Source organism: Hyperoodon ampullatus (assembly GCF_949752795.1).
Source record: "Hyperoodon ampullatus genome assembly, chromosome: 15".
Lineage (NCBI taxonomy): Eukaryota > Metazoa > Chordata > Mammalia > Artiodactyla > Ziphiidae > Hyperoodon > Hyperoodon ampullatus.
In genome coordinates, this window is record NC_136928.1 from 75368436 (window position 1) to 75394672 (window position 26237).

A 26237-nucleotide genomic window follows, 5' to 3' on the forward strand; every position below is an offset into this window, starting at 1 on the left:
CTGAACTCAATTCCCATTTGTACAGAGGAAACTGGGCATTTTAAAGGGAGAATAAGGGAATAGAGAAGGGGGTGAGCAGAGGCTCAGTAGGGTCAGGGAAGTGAGAATTACAAAACCCTGGGAGGAGGGGTTGGTCCGTGGGAAACCCATCTGTGTTTGTCAACTGACTCTTATCAGCTTATCAGAGTGAGGCTCCTACCCTCCCACAGGGACTGGAAGACAAGGGCCCTGTCTTCAGGTGTTGGCTTGAACAAACTAAATTCTTTTGACGGTCTTGAGTTTTCTCAGGCAGATACGTTAATGGGGGCTAGGGTCATCCTAGAGATGTGACCTTGGGCTGTAAGAAACTATGTTAGTGTTTTGTTCAAGCTTTTATAGGCCAAGGTTGAAGCCTAGTCAAGAAAGGGCTCAGAGAAGCCTGGCTAGTGTTTGGTCAAGGAGAGAATCTTTGTCAAGGAACAACATGAGCTGAGATACAGAGTTTGGAAGTTCTCAGTGAGTGTGGAGGATCTGCAGGTGATCCAGGACAATTAGGTGCATGGAGTAGAGGTAGGTTGGGGCAGGATATGAGGCCACAGAGGTAGTTCAGGTTTAGTTTCTGGAAAGTTCTTTGGGGTTTTTTGATGGAGGGATGACTGCTCTCCTCTGATGTAGAGCGTAGTCAAGGAACTGCAGTAGATTGCAGGGTAAATATGAGGGGCTTGTGAGATGTAAGCCAGATTGTCTAATTTGCTATTGCTCTTTGCTTATTTCCCTACTGTTATCCTTGAACCCTTAGCAAAACCTTGTTTAAATCTTCCAGTGGAATATCAGCTGTGCTATTGGGAAATAATGGAGCTTTTTAGTCATGACCCTTCTGGAAACATGACAGAAATCCAACTCACCACAAAGGAAAATCCAGGGATTGGGCTGAAGGCAAGGCTGCATCCAGAGTCTTTAATAAAGTCATTTCTATCCCCTTACCTCGGGCTTTGATTTCTTTTTTTTTTTTAATTTTATATTTATATATTTGTTTATTTAATTTACGTTTACTTTATCTAGCAATGTTTCTTCATATGGCTGAAGATGAGGGTTCTAGGAAGCTCCAGGCTTTCATAATTTCTATTGCTTGTGATTTCTGAATAAAAGAGTGAGTTTCTATCCCAGGGGAAATAAATCATTTCTCAGGGCTGACCTTGGTTTATTCTATTTTAGTGATGTGTTTATCTTTGAACAAATCACCATTGCCAAGGGACAGTGTACTCTGATTGGCCACCCTGGGTCACTCACATAGGCGAGGGGTAGGATAGGGGACCACAAATGTCCCACCAGTCCACACAGAATGGGGCAGGGGTGGTCCCCAAAGGAAAAGCAGAGGGCTGATTCAGACTAAGAAGGAGCCAATTCTGAATCATAAAAATAAGACATGACTCTTCCAGAATATCTTTTCTTGTTTCAATATTTGGACCAGAGAATAAGGAGCAAGTACCCTACCACAGAGACCAGTTTGATCATGGCATCATGGCATCATTGCAGTGGAAATTAGCAGGGGAAAGTTAAATGATGGAAGGTGAGCCACAGGTTGTTATATTTTCTGGAGCTCTCCAGACACTCTTCCCAATAACTTATCAATGTCCAAAGAAAAGTAATATTTTTTTATCAGCTACTACACTAGAAAATATTGGTCAAATATTATGCAGAGTGCAACCTTAGTTTGCCCTCCAGGCAAAGGGGCCATGCAAATTTTACAATGGACAACTCCAGAGGTGTCATTCACACAGTTGAATCCCTTACAGGGAGGCCCAGAGGATAAAACGTTCATATTTTTAAAATATCACTTGTTTAATGTGTGATTTAAAACACTGCCTTTCCAGATGATCCGAAAAGACTGATCATTGTTTTGGGTAAGTGTTCATGTCTGCAAAGGTCTCCCACAAGATGTCCTTGATTATTACAAACATACTCTAGAACCTTGCTGCTCAAAGAGTGATCCATAGACTAGTAGCATCAGCATCATCTGAGATCTTAGACGTACAGAATCTCAGGCCTATCCTCACTAGAACTTGCATTTTAGTAAGACTCCCAGGTGACTGATGTGCATATAACAGTTTTAGGAGCACTTCAGTAAAGCACCCTCTTTCCTGTGCTAAACAGTACAGAAATGCAGTTGTAGAAATTCAGTAGAATAAAAGGAAATAGAAAAGGTATGCAATCAAGAGGAAATGGGTTCAAATTCTGACTCTATGACTCTGAGTATTTACTTAACATCTTTAACATATGGAAACATGAATTACTTTCTCGAGAATAGCAGATGGTCCATAAACGTTAGCTCTGTTTTTCCTCATTCCCATCTAAATCCAGCGTCACTAACACAATGTGCCTTGGATTATACAGTATGCACAGTATTTAATGAGTAGTTAGGTACTAGCATTTAGCACGATCAGAAAAACAAAAATATATCAAGCTCCTAATAATATAGGGTTAATTCATTATCGTAGCATAACCTAATCTAATCTGGTTACTGTAAAATTGGTACCAAGAGTGAAGATTAGCTGAGAAACTTCAAATACATAGGGTTGGCTTACACACGAGATGGTAGGAAGAGGCCCCTGAGGATACTGATATTGGAGGCAATAAAAAAAAAATGATGATTCGTGGCACATAAGGCAAAAATGTTTGGTAAAATAATGACCAATAATGATGTGAGAAGCAGATCGTGAACTTAATGAAGTTATGGCTCTAGGAGACAGGAGGTAAATAAGGGTGTCAATAGTGTCTGAGTAGTGGCAGCATTTGGCAAAGTGTTACCAGAAAGAGAGGGGCTCAGGAAAGGATTGACTAGTTTAAATGCAGAAATAATAGGAAGAGAACTCAGTCCACAGAGTGTGTATGTCACCCAATGCCCCTATCCAAAGTGGCCAAGAAGGATAAAAATGGAAAAGAAAGACCCGCCTACAGGGCAGATCCAGGGGTCAGAGGAGAAAGAACTAAGGCGTGGCCCCTGCAGGGAGCAGAATCAGGACTTAATTAAGGACAATTCTTCTTTTTCAGGTTAGGGGGCCCCAGGATATTTCATGCCCAGTTAGATTTCAGAATGGTCAGTCCAGTGCTGAATACGTGTCCTCATTCGTCCTCTTTCCACGTGGCAGTTTATTATGGAAACCCTGCCCCCATTTCACGATGGCATATTGCCTTTTTAGTACATGAGTCTTTGAATCAAGAGAAGACAATTGTCCAAACCTAATGTAGAGACTACCATCCATGCCCCTGTGTCCTGAGTGTTGACATACTTGTGATGAGTGGAGGACACCCTGGGTTTTCTACTGTGGGCGAGAAGAGAAGCGCTTTCTATGTGGAAACAAAGGTGAAGCAATCATTTGATGAGCAGAAGGGCAGAGGCTGTCAACGTTGTTAGTATTGGCCAATATTTGATCCTTGTCTCCTTCCAAGCCCACAGGGAGTTGCATTATCCTCCTTTCAACAGAAGAGGACCATGTGACTTGATCTGACCAAAGAAATATGGGCAGGACGAACAACTGTCATTTCTTGGCTGAAGCAGTGAAAAAGCCCATGTAAAAGTATCTAGTCTCTCTTCTTTGCTGCCACAAAGGCCAGTAAAGGGAGCCTCCATCCACCTGGGCTCTGGCTGGTGAGAGTCCCTCTCTGACTTGGGTTGGACAAGCCAGGTGACCAGAGCAGCAGACCTGAGATTTCCGGAATTTTGTTACTACTGCATAATATAAAAATACTCTGACAAGCACAGTGACCAGTCCACAGAATGTTTACAAAGTATAATTACTCACTCAACTCAAGCTAAGCCACTCAATTCTAAATGGATTAAAAACTCTTTTCTTCTAGGTCCCTCTGCCTTTCCTTTTAGATTTCCCAATGGCACCAAAAAGTACAGAGATTGTCACTGACTCTGAAGGATTGGCTTTGCTTTTCCAGCTCTCTTCGATTTAACAACTCCAATCTGTTGTGCTCATGTTAAATCAGGGGAGGCTGAAATATGAATCATTAGTTTGTAATTGAGAAATATCAAACAGGATTTGCCAAAACCAAGAAAGCCAGCTGACTGAAACATAACTCTTCGACAGGGACAAAGCAAATACCACTGAGATCAGAGTGGACAAGAAAAGAATACAGTATCTCCTCTCCCTGGAAACTGAGGGGACATGGATGACGGACAGTGGGACCTCAGAGTACATTGGAGTGACCCTGTTCTCAGGGTGGGTGTCTGAGGTACTTGAATGAAAGAGTGGTTTTGAAAATAAAGGGAAACCAACCCCAGGACAACTCCATCGTCCCTCAGTTAAGCAATCACCTAGTCAACATATGCTTATTACTTATTTTGTGTCAGTATTAACAATATCAACTGACAAAAAAAAAACATGATGTAAACTTGCAAGGATTTTTTTCAAACTGAGTCGGAGGCCATTTTCAAGTGGAGGACAAAATGGTCTGCAAAGACCTCCTTGATTATTTATTCAGAGAACTGCAAATGTCTCCAAATAAATAAATAAATAAATGAGACAGTTTCCTTCCAAGCTCAAAACTCACGCAACGGGAAATTCTGAAATTTACTTCAAGCACTTACTACTAAAAAAAAGAGCAAAGGAATCAGGTTCCATTCATGTTCAATGCATTAGCAAAGGTCTGGATCGCTTGAGTCAGTAATCACTCAACTGGCGAAAGTTGGTGTGAAAATGTGGTGATTCCACCAACTAAGCTCTGGTTCCATATCCACAGCCTTAAAAATAAACTGAAAAGTAGAGGCTCACTCCATCAAAGTCAATGGACTGATAGACACAAGGGAGCTGTGAGGCTGTTCCCCAAAGTTGTGTACCACATAGTGGCCCACCCCTTCTGAGACTGGGACCCCAGCCTAGGAAAACAGACTGCTTAGAATGGTTGCATGCCTGGGGGATGAAGCCACTGCTGCTTATTTTTTCTGTAGACTGAACACCCACTCACAGATCTGGCCTTCACTGACCACCTGATGGGGTCCTGTCTCTGCTCCAGGTAGTGGAGAAGTGCACTAGCAAAGTGGAGAAAATTTATAAACAACTTCCAGGGACCATTGTAAAATAATGTAGCAATAAGTGAGATGTCTGCTAGAACAGCTCCTATCTCCATAACTACAGCCCATTGATTTTAATTCCTTTGTGCTTAGGCCACACCTCTGCTGCTTGCGCATATGCTGGTTGCCTGGCGTGGACTGTGTTCCCCACTGTATTCCAGGTATTGTAACCTCACTTGTCATTCACTGCTCAGCTCCATGACACCTCTTCCATGTCAATTTCCATCATCTCCTTAGTCAGAATTCTCTGATCCTTTTCCTGCATTCTTCTACCTTTTACCAGTTTTGTGTCTTTCTGTTTAATCCTGCTAGAATGTGAGCTCCTATGGAGAAGGGTCCCTGGGGCCTGTATATATCATTTTTTGTGTCCCAAGTGCTGCTATCAGAGCTCAGTTAATGACCGTTGATCGCATTTAATATAAAACAAGGATGGGGATTTTTTTTCTTTGCAGAGGAAGGGAGACAAAGGGCTTGGGGTTAGCTAAGGCTCTTGGGTGAATTAGTCATGAGAGGTAAGACAAAGGTGCTTATGAAGGCATGACAGTCTCAAAGGTGGAGTGGGGCACATTTTCACCAAGATGAAAGTGTAAATAAAAAGCAGGTGTTGGGGGCTTCCCTGGTGGCACAGTGGTTGAGAGTCCGCCTGCCGATGCAGGGGACATGGGTTCGTGCCCCAGTCTGGGAGGATCCCACGTGCCGCGGAACGGCTGGGACCGTGAGCCATGGCCACTGAGCCTGCGCGTCCGGAGCCTGTGCTCCGCAACGGGAGGGGCCACAACAGTGAGAGGCCCGCGTACCACACACACACACACACACACACACACACACACACACACACACACACAAAGCAGGTGTTGGGATAGGAAAGGGAAGGTCTCAGATCTGTCACTGGTGACTCCAGGCAAGTCAAAAGCAACAGTGACAAAGGTGGCCATCGGGCATTTGGCTCTGGAACACAGTGGGAAAGCAGTGGTGACTAAATGTTCTCAAAAGGCCCCTCCCTTTAGACAGTCCTCTTATAACACTGTGACAAAACAATGTCATTTCCCTGAGCAAGTTACCAATTTTCTATTCACTGACAATTGATGCAAAAATATGCTTTTGAGGCAAATGAGCCTGTGGGTTCTGAGATGAGGTCCCGGAATGCTCAGTGTGCTCAGCTCAGAGGTTGCCGCCCTACCCTTGCTTCTCACCCAGAGGACACTTCCTGCTGCCTCTGAGGAGTCCCTGCTGCCCCCACACCTGGCGCCCATGAGGAAATCTCTGGGATCCATCTCGCCCGTGTGACTTGCCAGGTCACGCATGCTCGGATTTGTCACCACACTCACACGCCTTCCCATCTCATCCTGGTCATTATTATTTACTACAGTAAGTTGACCACCGGATATTTTAATGATATGCTTCCATAAACTTAAAAAATACTTAGAGTACTTACAGGTTCAGGACTAAGTTTTGTGTGATATCTGTTTCTTTCCCAATCAGAAGTAAAGGCAGTTTTCTGTGGATCTTCCCATGTAACATGGATAAGAGGCTGGATGATATGTGATAGAGATACAGATACAGACAGATATGTCATATATACCAAGAAATTGACTCTACTGACCGACCATGCTCTCTCCCTTCCTCTGCACTAGGCTGTCTTCCGGCATCAATCTGGGAAATGTGTCCTTCAAGCCTTCTCTCCAGTGATTACTCCTTGGGATGAGGAGAACCTGATTAACCCACAGATTAGGATCATATTTCCCACCCAGAAGACACGCTAACACCATCCAAGTTACAAATGGTGGCAGTTTACCCTCCCACGGGACCTCTAATAGTCCTGATCATGTGTAAATAAATCGTGTTTGTCAAAACAGGCCGTGGCCTGGCATGGAAATGATCACTAGCAACAGAATTCCTTGCTGACTCCAACTCACCTCCACTAAACAAATGTTGAACAAATATTTAAAGAATATTGGTTTAATGGGGAGCCAAACTGTCGGTCTGCTGGGAAAACCCGTGGGTCTCATTCTGGCCCTGGATAGAGGCTCCTTTCATTGAAACAAAGAAAAAAACCGTAGGTCACTGGCCGTCCCTGGTTGCCCTGCTCTTTACCTCCCATGTGATTGTTTCTCTTCGCCTCTGTCACTCCCTCTAAGTATCTCTAGGCCCCTTTCCCCACTACCCTTCCTTCTGCTGTTCCTCTCCAGCGGATGAGTTCTGACTTGGAAGCAGAAGGTGGATCACAGTCTCAGAAAGGATGCTAGTCCCAGGGACCCTGACTTGTAAACAAACTTGCAGGAAATCCAAGTCCTTGCATAGTCTTAGTTTAGTTCCACAGGATAGTAACTGAGTGTTGACAACGTGCCGGGCACTATTAGGACTTTTTGAGAACTATGCCCTTATTCCTGGACCTGAACGCTAATTTTCTTGTTTTTGCAGTTTCATTCAAAAAATATTGATGAATGCCTGTTCTGTGTCAGGCACTTTGCTGATATTTCCTACTATTCCGGATTTCTCTCCATTTCCAAGGCAGGAGCAACCTCAGTTTATAGAACACGTTTATAGAATTAGTTTATTAGAAACTGAATCTATTAATGAAAACTATGTCAAGTGTAAGTGAGAGAACCTATTTCAATTTCAACTTAATTTTCAATTTAATTTTCAACTGAAGTTGAAAAATAAAAAGGCAGGGGATAGAGTCGAAGATTTCTGAAGTCGATTTCAGACCCAGTGGAAAAGTGGCAGGAGGAAGAGCAGCTCTGAGAGCCTCCAGCCTGGAGACTCTGGACCCTGAGACTCTTACTTCGGCTCTTCTCTGACTGTTGGCTTCCTTGTTTTAGATTCTTTCCTTTGATAACATGCATGGTTATTCAGAAGTTAGGTTCACACCCTTAGCTCACTTCTAATAGGAAGGAGAGGAACTTTCTCTCCAAGTGTCAGTGTGACATATCCCAGGGGAGGACTCTGACTCAACCGATTTGGTCACAAGCCCACCTGAACCACTGCAAACAGGGAGATGAGAACAGTGATCTAACCTGACTTATGTGCCCACCCCAGTGGCAGCAAAACAAGGAGGCTGGCTATCTTCTTGACAGTCTACCATAACCCCATGCTTGGGGTTGAAGAAGAGCAGTTCTCCAATAAGGTGGTTGGGTTTATGTGGGGATTGCATTCCTATAAGAAGAGGGAACATGTATGGTGTAGGCAAAAAATAACATATGTCCACACACTGACCATGTCAGTTCAGGTCCTCTGAGAAGCAGAAGCTAAGGTGGAAATTGGTGTGCGAGAGCTTTATGGGGGGAAATTCCCGTGAAGAAAAAGGGGAGAAGGAACCGGAGCAGGCAGGGGCTTCCGCAGAGTGCAATGCTGTTCTGACACCTCCGAGAGGAGAGAGAAGATGAAAGAGGGTTGAGTAGGAAGAGCCTCAGACTCCAGGGCAGCTGAGTGTGCTGGCCAGCGATGGGAGCCCCAGGGCACCTGCTGCCCATGAGAGAAGCCCTATGCTGGGCAGGAAGACCCTGCTGTGTTCAGTTGTTGTCTGGAAGCATCCCTGGAAGAGTGTGGCATTGGCAGGGAGGCTGTGGTGGATCCTGCGAGTGCAGCTGCATGTGTCAGCAAATCACAGTCCCCACCGGAAGTTTCCTTTTTGAGGGAAATCTGAGTGTGTACTTCCATGGTAGCCACACTGATGCCCAGAGAGTTCCCGGTACCTGCTCAAGGTGGATAACTTGGTTTGTGCAGTGATGGAGTTGAGACCTGAAATCAGCATTTTCCCTCTGCATCCCCTGAACTTCCCACTGCACCATCCTTCCCCAAAGAAGATGCTCCTGCTGCTATGGGGTCTGCTTCTTATCTGGTTATACTGTTGATGTGCATTAAGTCGGCCAAGTCCTGTCCTGGGAAGGCTCTTTTTCCCAAGACACAAACCCATTCAAGAAGCCAGAAGGGAAACTGGTCCAGCCAAAGCAGTAGGAACCATGCTAAGTCTCCCTCAGCTAGAAGGGGACATGTGAGCATGTTAAAAAATACACCATTCTCTAGCCTGATGTTACCACAAATGTTGACATTTTGTCCAGCTAGAACAGACTATCCAGAACCATAAAAACAGTGACACAAACAACTCAATACTGTTCTGTTTAAAAGCCCCATAGGCACATTCTTCCCAAATACAAAATCTTCCATCCATCTTGTCTCCACCATAGCATTAGATTTATAAACTTTATATTACCAACTTGTTAGACAGCAAGACACACATCAAGAATGACACCACCACCCACAGAGCTAGACATTCTGGTATTTGCTCCTCCACGGAAACCAGAACAGTATTCATGTCCACCAGTGTGGCAGAGCCACAACCCTGCCCCAGCCCATCAGCAGGGGCCGGAAATCACATCAGGCAAGTGCATGTGTTGACAGGAAGAAATATCATCCTTTGTTTTATTAGTTGGAATCCAAAGCATGAGAAGAAACGCCTTTGTGGTGTCTAGCCAATCCCACTCAACTCTAAATATACCTGAGGCCTGGAATTGGTCAAGTACATAAATCATAGACTATTGAAGTAGTCACTGACCCTGAAATCAGGCCGTTTACCATTTTCCAACCATGACCTTGTGGTGCTTTGAAAGAATTTGTTGCCTTATGACCAGGGGTGAGGATGGAGAACTTAATCATGATAAAGGAAATAGAAGAAAGGTGGTGCTAGTACACAGGCAAACATGCAGCAATACCTTACGTATTAGGTGGATACAGCCATTTATCTGGAAAATGAATCCTTCTAGACATCTAGATATAGTTATCATAAAGGTCAGGAAAATGGATGCATTTATGGGACACACAGACGCATCTATTTAATACTATTTAATACAAATAGTCGTGCATTATCCTGATTCCAAGTTCAGAGTCAATTACAAAATAAAATTTAGAGGGGAACTTTCAGGGTAGGGAGTAACTCAGAGTGATAGTTGACTGGCTGGTAAAGAAGCAGAAAGACAAAGCAAACTTCAAAGCAGACACAAGAGTTATTGTTTTTGTTTTCTTCAGCTAAACACCCAGAAGTGGGATTGCTGGATCGTATGGTAGGTCTATTTTAATTTTTTTGAGGAAGCTCCATACTGTTTTCCATAGTTGCTATGCTAATTTACATTCCCACCAACAATGCAGAAGGATTCTCCTTTCCCCTTTCCTCACCAAAACTTGTTATTTTTGTCTTTTTGATAATTGCCATTCAGGTGTGAGGTGATAGTTCATTATATGCACCCCTCATATTCATTTCAGCATTATTTACAACAGTCAAAACATGGAAGGAACCTAAGTGTTCACTGATAGATAAATGGATAAAGAAGATGTGGTATATATATATATACAATGGAATATTATTCAACCATAAAATAAATGTTGTCATTTATGATAATGTGGGTCGACCTAGAGGGAAATAAGTTAGAGAAAACAATTACTGTATGATTTCACTTATATGTAGAATCTAAAAAACAAAACAAATGAACAAACAAAACAAAACAGTAACAGACTCATAGATACAAAGAACAAACTGGTGGTTGCCAGAGGGGAGGGGTGTTGGGGGATGGTCAAAATAGGTAAACAAATTTAATAGCTACAAACTTCCAGTTATAAAATAAATTAGTCATGGGGATATAATGTACAGCATAGGGAATATAGGCAATAATATAATTTGTATGGTGAGAGATGGTAACTAGACATCACAGTGACCATCTCAAAATGGATATAAATATCAAATAACTATGATGTACACCTACAACTAATATGATGTATATCAATTATACTTTAATAAAAAACAAACACAAGATCTTAGTAAGCAATAAGATCTAGTATTTATTGTAGAACATTAATTTCTGAGCATTTCAATACTCCCTGGCACTTCTAATAGTGACGAAATGACTACTATGAATACTACAACTTCTATTAATAATTGTATAGCTGATGTTTACAAAGTGCCTACTATGTGCCAAGCATTATTCTCTAAATACTTGCTATGTGCTAATCCTCATAATTCTACGGAGTAGTTATTATTATCCTTATTTTATCCATGAGTTAAGTGAGCTGCAGAGAGTTTAAGTAACTTTCCCAAGGTTACAGGATTCCTGAAAGGCTATATTACATTCAACTAACTCTACTTCAGTTTAAAAAATTGTGGCAATTATTTCAGATGTATATCTATTCAAGATATTTTGAAATCATTCCTAAACTAGCAGGCTTCGGTTCACTTTAATAAACATTTACAGAGTACATGTTCTGTGTCATTCACTGAGACCAGAACCAGAGGCTTGTAGATGTCTGAGACTCAACTCCATTCCTCTTGAAGCTCATAGTCTAGTGGATGCCTTCCATGAGCAATCTGACTCACTGATAATACCAAATTACTCTGTAGGTGTGCATGTGTGTCTGTATGTGTGCAGTAACTCTAATGTTTAGGGTAATTATCCTAAGGAAGGGTAAACATGGTGAACACATGTGCTTATTTGTATTTTTGTGTCTAGATAGGTTAATTCCATTTCACTTTTATATGGTGCCCTATATTTTATATGGTACTCATAAAATTATGAGAAAACAAGACTGCTTTCAGGGAAGAAAGGGGATAGAAAGCCGATGAGAACAGGGAAAGGCTGGTACTTGTTACATGTCTGAAAACTAGAGTGTGTGGCCTGGTCTAGAGCATGAGATATCCCTCTGGTGGGTGTTTCTGCCACGGAGTAAAGGGCAGGGAAAAAGTAAGAAGCCATTTGAGCTGGAAGAAAGGAAGGAGTGAGTTATTACCTCACTTCAGGACATACGCTTGGCCGCATTAAGGCCACGTGCACATGCACAGTCAATACTTCTGGCAAAAAGGAAGCATTCTATTCCAACACAAAAGTATCTCAAAGGGCTAGAGCAGAGGTTTCTACCTGAGTCCACAGTTCTCCCCAAGATTTCCGTGGGCAGAATTCAGCAGGCTTTTGAACTTGGTTGAGAAAAAGTTACACTTTTGTTTTCAATAACTTTAATGGGAAATTTAGCATTTCTTTTCATTATAAATGTAGAAAAGAAGCAACAGGAGTTTTAGCAGTATTTGTGACTATTCACCAATAGAAATAGGATATTGCCCTATTGCATGACAGTTATTACAGATATTTCAGAATTCTTTTAAACTACAGTAGTTATTATCCTAAATGTAGATCACACATGATCACACTCTTCGTAATGTTTCCAGATGACTTTCAGGCAACCCAAAGCCGGGTATCATCAGCCACCAAAGACTGGTTACCCAGACATCTGCAATACATTCTCTCTACAATTGTTTGTTGATCAATATGTGGAAAGGGATGAGTCATTTTCACTATGTGTTACTGAACAGTTTCTGATATAAATTGCATCAAAGATGCTGACCTAGCCAAATATGAGCTCATTGATCGCAAAACTAAAATCGCAAAACATTGGAGTGTAACTCAAAAGTCCGTGGAGATTTCTGGTATTCCTTGAAAGACTATCTTGGGCTTATAATACCATCTATGGAAGTTTTTATTCCAAATACCTCAATATATCTTTGTGAATTGGGATTTCTACACTTGTAACCATCACAACAAAAAATCAACATTGACTAATTGCCCAACAGGACATGTGTGTTGCCTTGACGAAGACCACCCCACAGTTCAATATCCTTATTCAAGGCAAGAAACAATGGCCTTGAACCAGACTTCGTACTAATATGTTTGTAAAAAATAAAATCCACTTCTAACTTGCTTACATTTTAAATGTGTTGTTTTGCTCTTGAACATGTTAATAACAATACCATATATTTTAATTTTTTAAGATTATTTAACTATTTAAATTAAGTTAGTTTCTTTTGTGGTATGTGTCTTTTATATATGCTTTATTTTAAGCATTAATTTTTTTTCTTCTAAAAGGTATTTATAGGATTCACCAGGTTGCCAAATGTATCCGTGGCACAAGAAAAATTAATAAACCCCGGACTAAGCAATTTTACCGGAACCCAGGAGGCAGAGTAGTCAGATATTCTTGAGATATACCATGGAAATGGCTGATTTACTGTTACCTTTCACCTAACTGTATTAGTGAAATGTCAGCTGCTATAACAAATAGCCCCGAAGTTTCAATGGCTTGGAACAATGTAAGTTTGTTGCTTGGATGTAACGGTACTGGACAGAGTAAAAAGTTCAGCATGGAAATCCTTCTCTGTGCAGTATGTTAATGATTTAGAATGATAGAGCCTCTGCCATTTTAGCACATGACTTGCCAATTTTCCATGATATTGACTCAGCCAACTGGAAGAGGAAAAGAGCATGGAGAAGTACAAATGGAAGGTTTTTATGGGCATATTACTTCCACTCACAGGTTAGAACTCAGACATATATGTCCACACGGAACTGAGAGAGAGTAGAGGAAATAGGTCTGAAGAATATCTAACCAGTCTGATCCTGCTAGGAGAAGGATAGGTTACAGACGTATGATAGCATACATACTGTTTGTAAAGACAGTGCCACCTTGTATTTGGTATCTCACAAATTATATACAGAATGGTGTTAGACCACTTAGAGTCACCTTGAGAGCTTGTAAAATATACAAATCCTTGATTTACTGAATAAGAAGCTCTCAGGATGACTTTTTAGGCACTCTAATATAGATAATAAGGAAGATTAAATAATATCTTTATTAAGGAATAATATCACTATAGGGAAGAAGAAGGAAGAGCCAAAGCAAGAAACTTACAAACAGAATGAATAAAGGAAAAGGTGGTTACAGGAATGAAAGATGGAGTTTCAATAAAGAGACAGTGGCCAAAGGCATTGTATGCCTCAGAGAGTGCAGATAAGGTAATAAAGACAACGCACAGATCTGTGACTTCAGGAAGCTGATCATTCCAGGCTGAGATGTGTATCTTACTCATTTTCAAAGAGGCCTGATATGACCAAGCCTTTAGGACAGGAGCTCTGGTAGCGCTGCAGGTATTTTTTGAGTTCAAAAGACTGGATATGGCAACCATTGACTAACACATCAGGAAGGAGGAGATACTGGCTTTGAGAGAACATGATGGTTTTGGTTTTGGAAACTTTGTACTTAAAGCATCTCTGAGATAATCAGATACAACTTTGCAGAAAAGATAAGAGCTCAGAAAAAAGATTGAGTCTACAGGCTACACACTAGGTTTTATCATCCTATGTGTTGTGTTGGGCTATGAGAATGAAAAAGATTGTCCAGAGAAAATGTGTTGTTGGAGAAAAAAAAGGGAGCTTTCTGTGTGATTCAAATAAGAATTGTTTTTCATATAGAGGGAAGGTCCAGGCTGGAGCCTAGCTGACATGACGAAGAATGGGACAGTTATTGAAGTAGGCTGGGACTTTCAAAAGCTCTGTTTTAGACGTCACAGATATTGTACAACTCTTGCTTGTTTTTTCTGACCTTTTTATTTCAAAGAATCCACTAGAGATGCAATGGGAAAAGTTGGCCTGGGTATTAATCCCACGAATGGGTAATTCTTTTCCCTTTTGACTTCCATTTCCTGGTAAAAAGCATCAGTTACACTGCAGGCAGTCCCTGCAGTGTTATTACTTCTCTTCTTGGCTCTTTTATCTCCAGATAAGAGACAGCATACCCCCTTAGACAATAGCCCTGCCTTCAGTCTCCCTATAGACATCTTCCTTTCCACCAGCCCTGAAATGGACACTTTATTGAGGAGGAGAGAGTCTTGCACAATCACGATCAAACGTATGACTTAATTTTAAACTAACAAACAATCCTTCTGACTCCCTCAGGAGACAAATTCTAATATTTCCAAAGGAAAGTAGAGTTGGTGCCATGGGCTGGCTCCCTGGGATGCACTGTAAATAGCCTCCAAATCAGGAGTAAAGAATGCAGCTTGGTTGGAAGAAAGGAAGACAAAGCCCAGAGAAATGACCACATTGGTTGTTGTTTTTCTGAGTATGTCCATGTTGGCACAGCCCAGCCTGCTGTCCACAGAACACGCTTATCACCTCCCACAGCCAGCCTCTGTCATGTGGAATCAGTTGACATCTGGGAGCTGTTTCATGTTTCTCTCCTTCATCTGCCCTCACTCAAGCATTTGGAGACATCAGTTACTCAACCAAGCATGAAGAGACAAAACAATGATAATTAGGTCATCTTCTATACCGTACTGCACATGGTAAAGCTCTATGGAAATAAAGGATGACATAATTAATTCATTCATTAACAAATTTATTTCCCGCCTCATGTGAGTCTCATGTGGGGCAAGTCATGAGTTGTTAAGGAGAAAGATTTAAACAGAGAGATCTGTGAATGTTCAAGATATGAAATCTTGGGAAAAGTCATAAGACAATGTGTTATGGTTTTTTTTCACCCCTTTCTCATGCCATGTCAAGGGTTGGGATGAGGGTTATTATTAATCATTTCCTAATGTGAATATGTAAGGGGAAGGGTTGGTACGTAGAGGGGTGAGTCTTCCAGCCAAAAAGGAAGGAGAAGGAAAGGAGCATCCCAGGATGCTTCTTACATGATTCAAGGGCCAACCATGAGGGTGGACAGTGGTCTATATTGCAGCCAACATAGGTTCTTGTATCATCTTGCTGGCCTGCCAAGGAAGCCACTTCCTGGTGCAGAAACTGGTTTGTTCAAGGATTTGAACTTTAAGAATTAAGCTGAAAAAGTCTAAGAGTCTTTTCCATTAGCAAATATCCTGAGTCAAACTTACCTTTTTTCTGTGCCTGACTATAACCACAGTAGGATCCCAATGGCTATTCTTTTACTCACACAGAGAAAGTCACATGATGAATTTTCTCCGACTGTTGTTTAAAACTGCTCCAATTCTTTTAAAATTCTTTACCAAACTCTATCCCAATAATTTTATAAGAATAACTTAGACCACTTTTCTCCAAGTCTGAGGCCATCTGAGGGTGAGTTCCTTTTGCCTTTTGCCTCTCTCTATATATAGAGTTCCTTTTGCCTCAGACTCTCTCTATATATAGCAGACATTTGTGTAGCTTCTCACACATCACTTCATCCTTGGAGGAAGCACTGTTCCTCCTTCAGACCATAGCATGACCCTCCACTTACCCACAGACTCTATCACCTCCACTTTCTCAGGACTTTGCCCCCAAATCTATTCCTTCTCTCCTTTCCTCCATTCACTCCCTCCTGTGTTAATCATGGTTTTAATTTTGTGATGCTTGACTGCTCCTCCTGGGGTTGACCAATTCATAAAGATAATAAACAACTTGTCTGCAAACACATCTTTCACACACAAACCTACAAATTCCATGCCCATACCCCCAGCCACCTCCTTTATTTAATTCTCACACACCAAGCTAATATTCCCTCTGCTCTAAATAAACCGAGGGCCAGGTACCAGATAACCACCGCTATATCCCACAGTCCACCAACATTATTCCAACCAACCAATCCTAAACTCTTTTCCCTGCTTTGCCCTGTCCACAGAAAACCCAGTAAAAGCTCTTGGCTATGCTTTCTCCTCACTGCCTCCAGCCCAAGCCTGGTGCTTCCTCACATTGCCCTGCATGGATAGCGTGGTGTGCCTTCTTGTCTTGAAAATTGTAAGTAATAACCTTTTTCTTTTTTTTCAAGGACATTGACCTCTCTGTGTTATCACTCAGTCACTTCCATAAATTAAAATCCCATGTTTTCATTTTAATATGCTTCTCCCTTACTCCCATCTTTCTTTTTTCTGTCCATCTTTGCTTACTTCTCTTAATTTATTTTATATATTTCATTTCAAAATGTGATTGTTTTGGCAAAAATGTTTTAAAAAGTTCAAAAATTGAAGCAATACAGAACAATGCACCGGAAATCTTATGATCCAGAGAAAAATACTGGTAACATTTTAATGAAGATTCCTCTAGACATATCTTGTATGAATAAATAAATAAATATACATATATATGTATGTATATTTAGGTATTTTAGATATATGTAATCTTTTAAATAAATGGGATAGTACTATACTTCTTCATTTAATAATATGCTAAGCAGCTTTACATTTCAATAAATAAAGGTCTATGTTATCAATTTTAGTAACTAAAAATTTTTTTAGGTATATAACAATTTATTTACTGAATCTATTATATATTTCACTGTTCCTATTTTTTTTTTGCCGATTTAAACAATAATGAAGTAAACATCTTTACTCACTTATGTTTTTACATTTGCATATTTATCTTTTTAGGGTAAATTTCGAGAAGTGGGTGTGATAGGTCAAAGGATACGTCACTTTTACATACCAAATCGAACATCAGAAAGACTGTCATTATTTACATTTCCTCCCCATCCCAACAGTGTATGAGAGTAAACATTTCTCAATCCTTCATAAAACAGTATTTTCAGTCTCTCTAATTGAATCATCAAGCTAGTAGGTGAAAAAAAATACCTTATTTTATTTGAGTATCTTTGATTAAGATTAAATTAGGTTTCTTTTGTGTAATGTTTATTGATTTGTATTTTTTAATAAATTACTCACATTTTTTGCCTATTTTTTGATTTAGCTACTCATTCATATTCTTAATCGTTCTGTAAAGCTCTTCACGTATTTAGAAATCAACTCAGTGTCAAGTTATATAAATGGCAAATTCTAATGCAGTCAATTTTATTGATATTTTCCTCCTTTGGTTTCTAGCTTCCCTGGAATTCTTAGATAAATTTTCTCAGCTGCTACATTATAACATGTCCTCAGTGTTTTCAAGCTTACAGTTACATCTTTGATCCACCTGGAGTTTATGTTGAGGCCGTGGAGTGAGTGGTGACCTCCTTTCCCATCCTCCTTCCCTTCATTTTCTACCTTCAGAGGCATTCTGATTCAAAAACCCGAGGTTCATCCAGGACCTTCCCTTCTGTTTGTCTCACACATCTGGGTAGTAATGTAGATAACCACAATGAACTTCTGAGGGTTTTTCAGACTTTAAGAAACGTTTCCACATATATGACCTCATCTGAGCTTCTCCACAACTTGGGAGGGATTAGGCGAGCTCTCCTCCCCATTATGGCTTTAATGACCCATGTTCAGGTACATTGCTGAGGAGGAAGAAAGGGAAGCCTGGAGAAGTTGGGACTTACTCCAGGGAGTTCCAAGAGTGAGGAAAAAATGAAGTTCATCCTAAAGCCTGTCTGATTCCAAAACCCATATTCCTTTTATAACAACAGGTAAACCCTGAAAACTTATCGATTCCTCTGTTGTAAATCTGCCCTGTGTATCTGCTCTTTTCCCTTCCAAATACTCCAACTGGCATTTTTTTTATCTCTCGCCTGCGTTTCTTCAGGTACCACCCCACCTCACCTTGCTTGTCAATATACTCACGGTTTAGCTTAATCTTCCTAAATTGTAGTTCTGTTTGCCTGCTCAGAATCCTTCAACCAACTGAGCACGTCCTTACCAGGTACAAAAAGACCTACAATATATGGCCTCAGCCCATCGTCTACATTGATTCTTCTACATGGACTGTGGGTGTCAGGGACACTAAGGATTTGCCAATACTCAAGCATGCCTCATGCTGTCCTATTTCTCCTTTCTCTCCTTCCTTAAGACCCAGCCTAAATTCCATAGGCTTCATGAAACCCTTCCTGGAACCTTGTAGTGGATATTTTCTCTTTTTCCCCTTTAACTTCCCACAATCCTTTATCAGTGACTCTCTCATGACTCACAATTTTCTACTTTATAGTCTGTGCCAGTGTCTTAATTTTCTTATCAGACTGTCAACTTTTTGAGTTAATGGATTGCCTCTTCTTTAAATTTTATCACCCATCTCCCAATGCTTAGAACAGTGACTAGCACAGGTAAACATTTGAAAAATAAAGTAATTGGTGAATGAATGTACAAATGAAGAAATGATGGAACACAGGGATTAAAATGAGTGGGTGACTTTGAATTATTTTGGGAAGCCTCTATATTGGGAAAGATGTTCTCCTTTTATTTCTTTTGCCTGCCCCAATGCCCACCAACACATGCAGTGACTTAAGTCTGAAAGCCCACCAGTAGAGTGCCCTGATTTCCACTTATTATTTTGATCTGTGCAAAATGTTGATGTCCTAAAGATCAGAGGCTCACATTTCTCAGAGAAACGCTCCATCATCTCTGATGAATGAAAGATTTGAGAAGGGGAATTTTTCCCAAAGCCAGGGGATGGTTGCATATGGAACAGAACAGTGTGCCCCATAAGTGCTGTAGAAGTGGAGCTGAAGGAAAAATTTGGCCAATTTGGAGGCATTAGCTATTGGCACAAGGGCTTACCTGTTTTCCAATTCTGTGGGTTGGTTTACAGCCCTCAGAGTTCTACTTATTAACCTTTCCTTCTTTATGTCACCCTCCCCACCTGTGACAACCCGGCTGCCTCTGGGCGGTTATGCTTCAGGGTCTGCTAGACTGCCCTTGAAACAGCAGACCCTGTTACATACCCCTGCCACCCCTCTGCCCAGGGAAGTCCTTGTTCCCAGTAGGGACATCATCTCTCAGAAAGGAGAGGGGCAGTCATGTGACATGGGGAACAGATGGTATGTTCAAAAAGAAAACTGGTCAATAACGCCTTCTTGCCCCAAAGGCATGGCATTACTTTAGAGAAGGCTGAGTGCCAGTTTGTTAGAATTGAATAAACCAGATTTCTAATGTTTAGTAACAGATGTTCTGGCTACAACTCGTGAAACCATCTAATATTGCTTTATGCTCCAGTAATAAAAAAAAAGTCATCTGGCTCCACTTGGCCCAGGTTACATATCTTCCTCAAAGGGTCAAAATGATTTGATGCAGCTCTTGGATCAAAAGGGCTAATGCTCTCTGTATGTTACAGGCTGTGTACAGTGTTTGCTCAGAGAGCCGGACAGACGTTGGCATAATACATCCAATGGCCTGAGGTGTGCCTCTGACCCCCAAAAACTTGCCCTCTTGGAGAATCTGAATGCTCTCCAGGAGGCTCACTTTCTCCACCCTTCATACATGTCACACCTGACAGTTTGAACATCCCAGGAAGGTGAAAATAAGCGGACCAGCCATACTGGATGTGGCTGGCAAGATACCAGAGCTTTATCTCTACAGCCCCAAAGGGGAGCAAATAACTAGGAACAATTTGGCCTTCTCAGAACAAGCTTTGCAGATGAGTTTGGATTCATCTACTGAGGTGGGGAGTGGGGAAAAATGTGCTTGATGAAGCCTGGTAATAAATCAGAAGAACTTACAACATGGATAAACGATGAAAATTGCCAAGATGGCTCAAATATTGAAATAACCAAGTTAATCAAAAAAAAATCTAAAGAAAATTGTGATAAATAATGATAAGGTGATTCCTTAGCCTCAGAGAAAATCTAAGGGAGAAACTAAACAAAGGTCAAAGAAGGAAATGGGATCAACCGAGCATGGTTCCAGAAGCGAATTGAAGGGAGATAAAGGGGGATCCAAGGGCTATAAAAAAGGAACCGTTGCTGCAACATCTCAAAGAGAGTGATAATTCCTTCCTAGGAAGCATGATGTCAATACTTAGTAAAATAAATGACAAATGCTGAGCAGCAACATGAACACCACAAAGGATAATGAATTCTAGAGGAGGACATGGCATGGACTCAGGGAATCCTGGAGGCAATGGTGCCAGGTAAACCTCACAGTCAAATTAACACACACACACACACACACACACACACAGGCTCCAATAGCAGGTAGGAGAAAGGTAGACAGTAGGCTGGGAACTGCTTCTAACGTCTCCTTCCTTCTACCCAGTGGTGTCCCATGATACCTCTCCCGAGGAAGCACCCTTTCCCCACCCTTGCCCACAAAGGAAATCTCATGTTCCGGCCCTCACTGCATTCCTGCTTGGCAATGCCAGGCCCTGTGTCCAGTGTGTCAGATTCTGTGGACACAGATACATCAAGCACATTCTGGACTTGCAAGCAGCTGTCAGCCTATTTGGGGAAACCTGCGTGCAAATAAATGAGCACACACCCTGGGGTAGAACTGTGTACAAAGGCGTGGTGAGACCCCAGAGGAGAGGTGAACACTGGGCACAGGGTGTAGCTTTGCATGAAGATGCTGGGAAGATGCCCTGTTGCCCCAGAGGCCCAGCCAGTCTGGAGAGCTCTGGTGAGGAGTTAATTTATGGTTCTTGCTCTCAGGCTGTTAGATCGGGAAGCTTATCAAAGCCATGATAATCCTGATGGAAATCATTCTATGGCCATCTGGATAAAGCACAGTGACCAGGCTCCCTGAAGCAAATGTGAGGGCATATTGCCTGGGAAAAGACCCTGAGCTGGTTCAAGAGTCCCATGATTCTGTGACAGGTTCAAAAATGTTGTGATTCCCAGGGTATTTTGCTTTTGGGGGGCAGAGACAAAATGCAATAAATAATGGTGGTGGCTAATCAGGTAAGCTGAGAAACGTCTGATAATCCGAGTGTCAGGGCCAAGAGGGTTTAGAAAGAGGGTCCAATTCAGTTCTTTCAATTATAGATGGGGAAGCAGAGGCTCAACCAGGAGAGCTGGCTTTCCCAAGGTCACGGTGCTGGCTGGTGGCAGAACAGGAAGTTAGATCTAATCTAGTCATGGTTCCTCTGAGAGGCAACATCACTTCCTACTCACCTTTCAATTGTAGTAAAATCTGTCAGAGTTAGAGGAAATGCAAGTGTACCACTTGTTCTGTTTCTTTAGTGACAGCGTTTTGTAGTAATAAAGGTCTTACTTTCTTTACCTTAAGACACCTTATCTTGGAACCTGCAGCCCACGTTCTAATTCTCTCTGCGCCATTTCATCAGAAACAATGAGGCAGTGGAGGCAACTTATTTATAGAAGAACAGAAGTCAAGACAGGAACCTTGAGCTGAGAGGGGGTACTCAGAGTCAGGTTGAATTCCAAAGCACTTAACTCCAGCTATTCAGGGAGAAATCAGGCCTGTGTCATTTAGAGGACAAGTGAATCCTACAGTCTGAGAACAACTCGAATCACAAGCCAATCCAATTGCAGGCCTGCAAACGTGTAGCAGGAATCCAAGAGTCAGATCATTTGTTGAGCACAAGCTGCCCCTCAAAGACTCCAGTCAGCACCAGTTAGGCCCTCGGCAGCTTCCGCCTTCTATTCACCTGTGAAATGCCATCCACCGGTGCTCCTGAGCCATGCTTGACTCTGTCTGTCTGTCCCTGTTCAAGGGGCTCTGAGCTGGAGCTGTGTGGGGTGAGCTGTCATACAAGTTGGGGGAAGAAAAGGCCACCCTGAGCAGCCAGAGGAGGACAAAGCCGCCCCAAGCCTGGCGCTGGGCAGGAAGAATGGCTGACAAAAGCTCCTGTGCCTTGATTTAGAGAAAGACTGAGAGTCCATTGGAGTCCCCTGCATTAAAATTCTGCTTCTGCCACTAACTGTGGGAGGTCGGGCAAGTTTCTTACTATTTTTCATTGGTTTTAAAGACAGGTTTTTTCCTATATTTTAAATTCTCTGAGATTTTGACTTGCCGTGCTACTGGTGAGGTCTTACAGTTATAATTATCAGAGTTTTTGATTTCCTTTGGTGGTGCTACTACATAAGATAATGACATGCCTTCCAACCGATGGTATTTTAGGTTTGATAACATTTAGTAGTATTTCTGATCTTCTGGTTATTTATCTGTAAGGTGGAAATATTAAAACCTGCTTTGAAGTTTAGAGCAAGGGTTAAATTAGATGATGTAAAAAAAAAACATTTAGGGAAGTATCCCATATTTAATAATGGTCTCAAATGGGAAATGTAGGTGTTGAATGATAACTCCCTCTCCTGGTCACCTGAGCCAGGCTGTCCCCAGTCCCCTGTTCACAAACAAGATGACCTGGGAAAATTGAATGATAAACATAGCTAGTATCTATGGATTGCTTATTTGTTCAGGCCCTGTAACAATTGATTTCATGGGTTTTACTTCACTTAAACACTCTGAGGATACAGTGATCTCCCTACCTGTCGAAAATCACACAGCAAAGCTAGGACTTGCATCGTCTCTCTGTGATACCATCCCAAGCTTTCCACCACCAAGTAGATGAGCTCAGAGTTGACTACTGTGAACCCAAGCAGCCCCCTGCATTCTCTAGAGTCTGGATACCAGACCTCTTCCTCCAGATTCTAGTGTAGGTGAATGCTAGACTTTTCCATCCATCCTAGGAAACTGGATTAGTATGTTGGAAAAGGTGTCAGGAGCTGTAGGAGACCAATCCCAGGTGTTATGGACAAGAATCCTGCAAACATGTCTAATCCTGACTCTACCTGAGACCATTCCTGGTTCCTCCTGGTGCGAAGCCCCGACCATGACAACTTCACATGGAAGTGAAGGCTGTGGGGAAACACCATCAGGGTCTTGTTACAACGGTTTGAATGCAAACAATCTCCTGATGGCTTCTCTGGGCCAAGGCCAGCGGCAGTGGTGTGTTCCTCACAAGTAGTCTTTTCCCATTTCTGGGACTCCCTGAGGTGTATTCAATAATGCGCGCCTCATTCTGCAGCAGATGGAAAAGTGTTTAAAAAGGTGCCAGGTTTATTTATGGAAGCATGAGATTGAATTTAAGAGATGTGCTTGGCCAATATGAAATGTGAACGCTCAAAACAGGAAGTGTATTTTACTGCCTATTTATTTTATTGCCGTATCAGCTGCCCAGAGCTGAAGAATCCTTCCTCTCAGGAATTATTTATTTTCTAACTTCTGAACCAGAACATCTTGACCATCAGCACTCACACTCCTTGCTGCCAGATTCCCAACTACAAACATGTGCCTTGTTGTCATTCAGATGGGATCCACTGAGGTTTCAGGGAAAAACATTTGGACTCTAATAGTTTGTACTGAATCTTTTTTTTTTAAATGTAAGTGGAGATGTTTCAAATAAATTGAATCAAAGGACAAAAGATGATACACATCTTAAAATAGCTGTTAGAATCATGGAGGGATTCTTGAATTTTCTCATACATCTCAAGATACCCAATACTCAGTATTCTGTCATTACTATTTAATAGATATGAAGACTTTCATGGAAGAAAATGAATAATCATTTGGACTCACTGCTCTTTATCTGGTAAGAATGAAGTCATAGACCCTAATTTAGTGAATCATTCAGTGTAAATCTCTTCTCCTGTACTGATATTTTCACAACTTTTCAGAGTTAAAAGTTACTACTCTAGCCTTCATTAAAAAGGCCAATGATAATTTGTCAAAAACAGCATTTGATATTTGAAGAAATAACTTAATGCACACAAAGGCACTGAACTAAAATAAAACTCAGGAAGAACGAGATAGACATGAACAAAAAACAGGCTCTGGAGGAAAGCGTGAATATTATTTTTTTAAAAAATGCCAGAGCTTCTGTGTAAGAGTTCTTTCAGTTTTTAGGAAAAACTATCCCAGTATAGTCCACTAGAATGACCTAGACCATCTAGTCTGAATGTTTTGGAAAAGGTACATTTTCGCACGTGGATTTTACCTGCACAGCTCAAGGGGCTGGGAGAAGCCCTTAGGAAGAAGACATGTTACAATGGCGTCACCTGCTGGGTACTCTCTGAAACACATCTTCTCGTCACGTCTTTCTCCCACTCAAAACTTCTCAATGGCTCCCTACTGCTAACCGAAAAGAGTCTGAAATCCCTGGCGTTCAACGCATTTTATGATCTCGCACAAGTTTATTTTCAGGTCTCATCTCCTGATACTTCCTGCATGGGTACGCTGGTGTCACTCCTCAGGATAAGTTCAAAATTTTCCGCCTCCTCATTCTGAAGCCCAGAATTAACTTAGTGCATAAGCCAGAGGAGAATCTCGGCAGGAATAAAGCCAGAAGGTACCAGGTGCCCCAATACCCACATTATGTGGGACACCCAATGCTCAAAGCAACCTGAAGACTGTTTCTCTGTAGTTATTTACAAGTTTAAATAGGAGAAAAGTTAGCAATAGGAAAACAGGACATGAATACACACAAAATACACATATTAAAATAAATATCGGAAAACAGATGCATAAATTCACAAATGATAAAGAACGCAAATAAAGTCAAGCAATATTATGTTTGTCCATCAAATTTGAAATGATCGTTTTTAAAATGATGCTGTACGCTGTCTAGAAAATAAATCATCTTATAGGCTTTTACAGGATAGCATTTCTGAAGGGCAATTTGTGAATGTTCATCACAAGCCTTAGAATGTGCTTACATTTTAATCCAGAAATTCTATATTAAAAATTATCTTTAGGATACTATCACAGTTTTTTCCTAGGGTACATCCACTAGAAGGGTGATTATCACTGCAGCATTAATTGCAACAGATAAAAGGTTGAAATAAATTGCATGGCTAACCATAGGAGATTTGTTATATTCATATGATAAATTTAAATATTCACTGCAATCAATATTGTGATGAAATTGTTTGTTATAGATGTATTGTTCATATATTATTTAGTGAAAAATGGAAGATTGAAACTTAGCATATTCTGTTTGATTCTATTTTTATTTTTAAAATATGTTCATAGAATAATAATCACATAATAATTCATATTATGAATAATTCATATTCATAATTCATGATTATTATGAATAATACATAATTCATAAAATAGTAATCACATAATCACTCCAAAATATTAATGATTATTAGTAATAAAGTTAAAATAAATAATAATAATGATGATGATGATCCAGGTAGCAGAAGTATGAGTGATTTTTATTTATTTATTTTCCCCAAATTTCAAAATGTGTTATAATAAGTTATATATTTCCTTTTACAATATAATATTTTTAAGAAAGAAAATGATAAAAACCTAATGAAAACAAGATTCATATTAGGTTGTATCATGCATAGTTTTTAATTTGACTAAATCCAGCTTGTCATAATTTTTAGTTTTGGTCAGTGCCTACTACAGTTCGATGTCTCTGGGATGCCTAATAGCTCCCTCTCTACCAGGCCCAGTGTGGGTGAGGGTGTGGTGAAATGGTTCCTGAACAATACCAGGTAAATACTGTAACTGAACATACTGTTCTGTAAAGAATCTTACCCACCACTATCAAGAGCCATAAAAATGTTACATGCTGAAACCTGATAACCCCATTATAAAGGTCCCATCCAAATGGCATACTTCCCTTGAAAGAAGAAAACTATTCATGCTCAAAATGTTTATTACTGAGTTATTGTTAATAGTGAAACGTTTGAAAACAATTTAAATATCCAATAATATAGATAGATGGTTAAGTGAATTCTA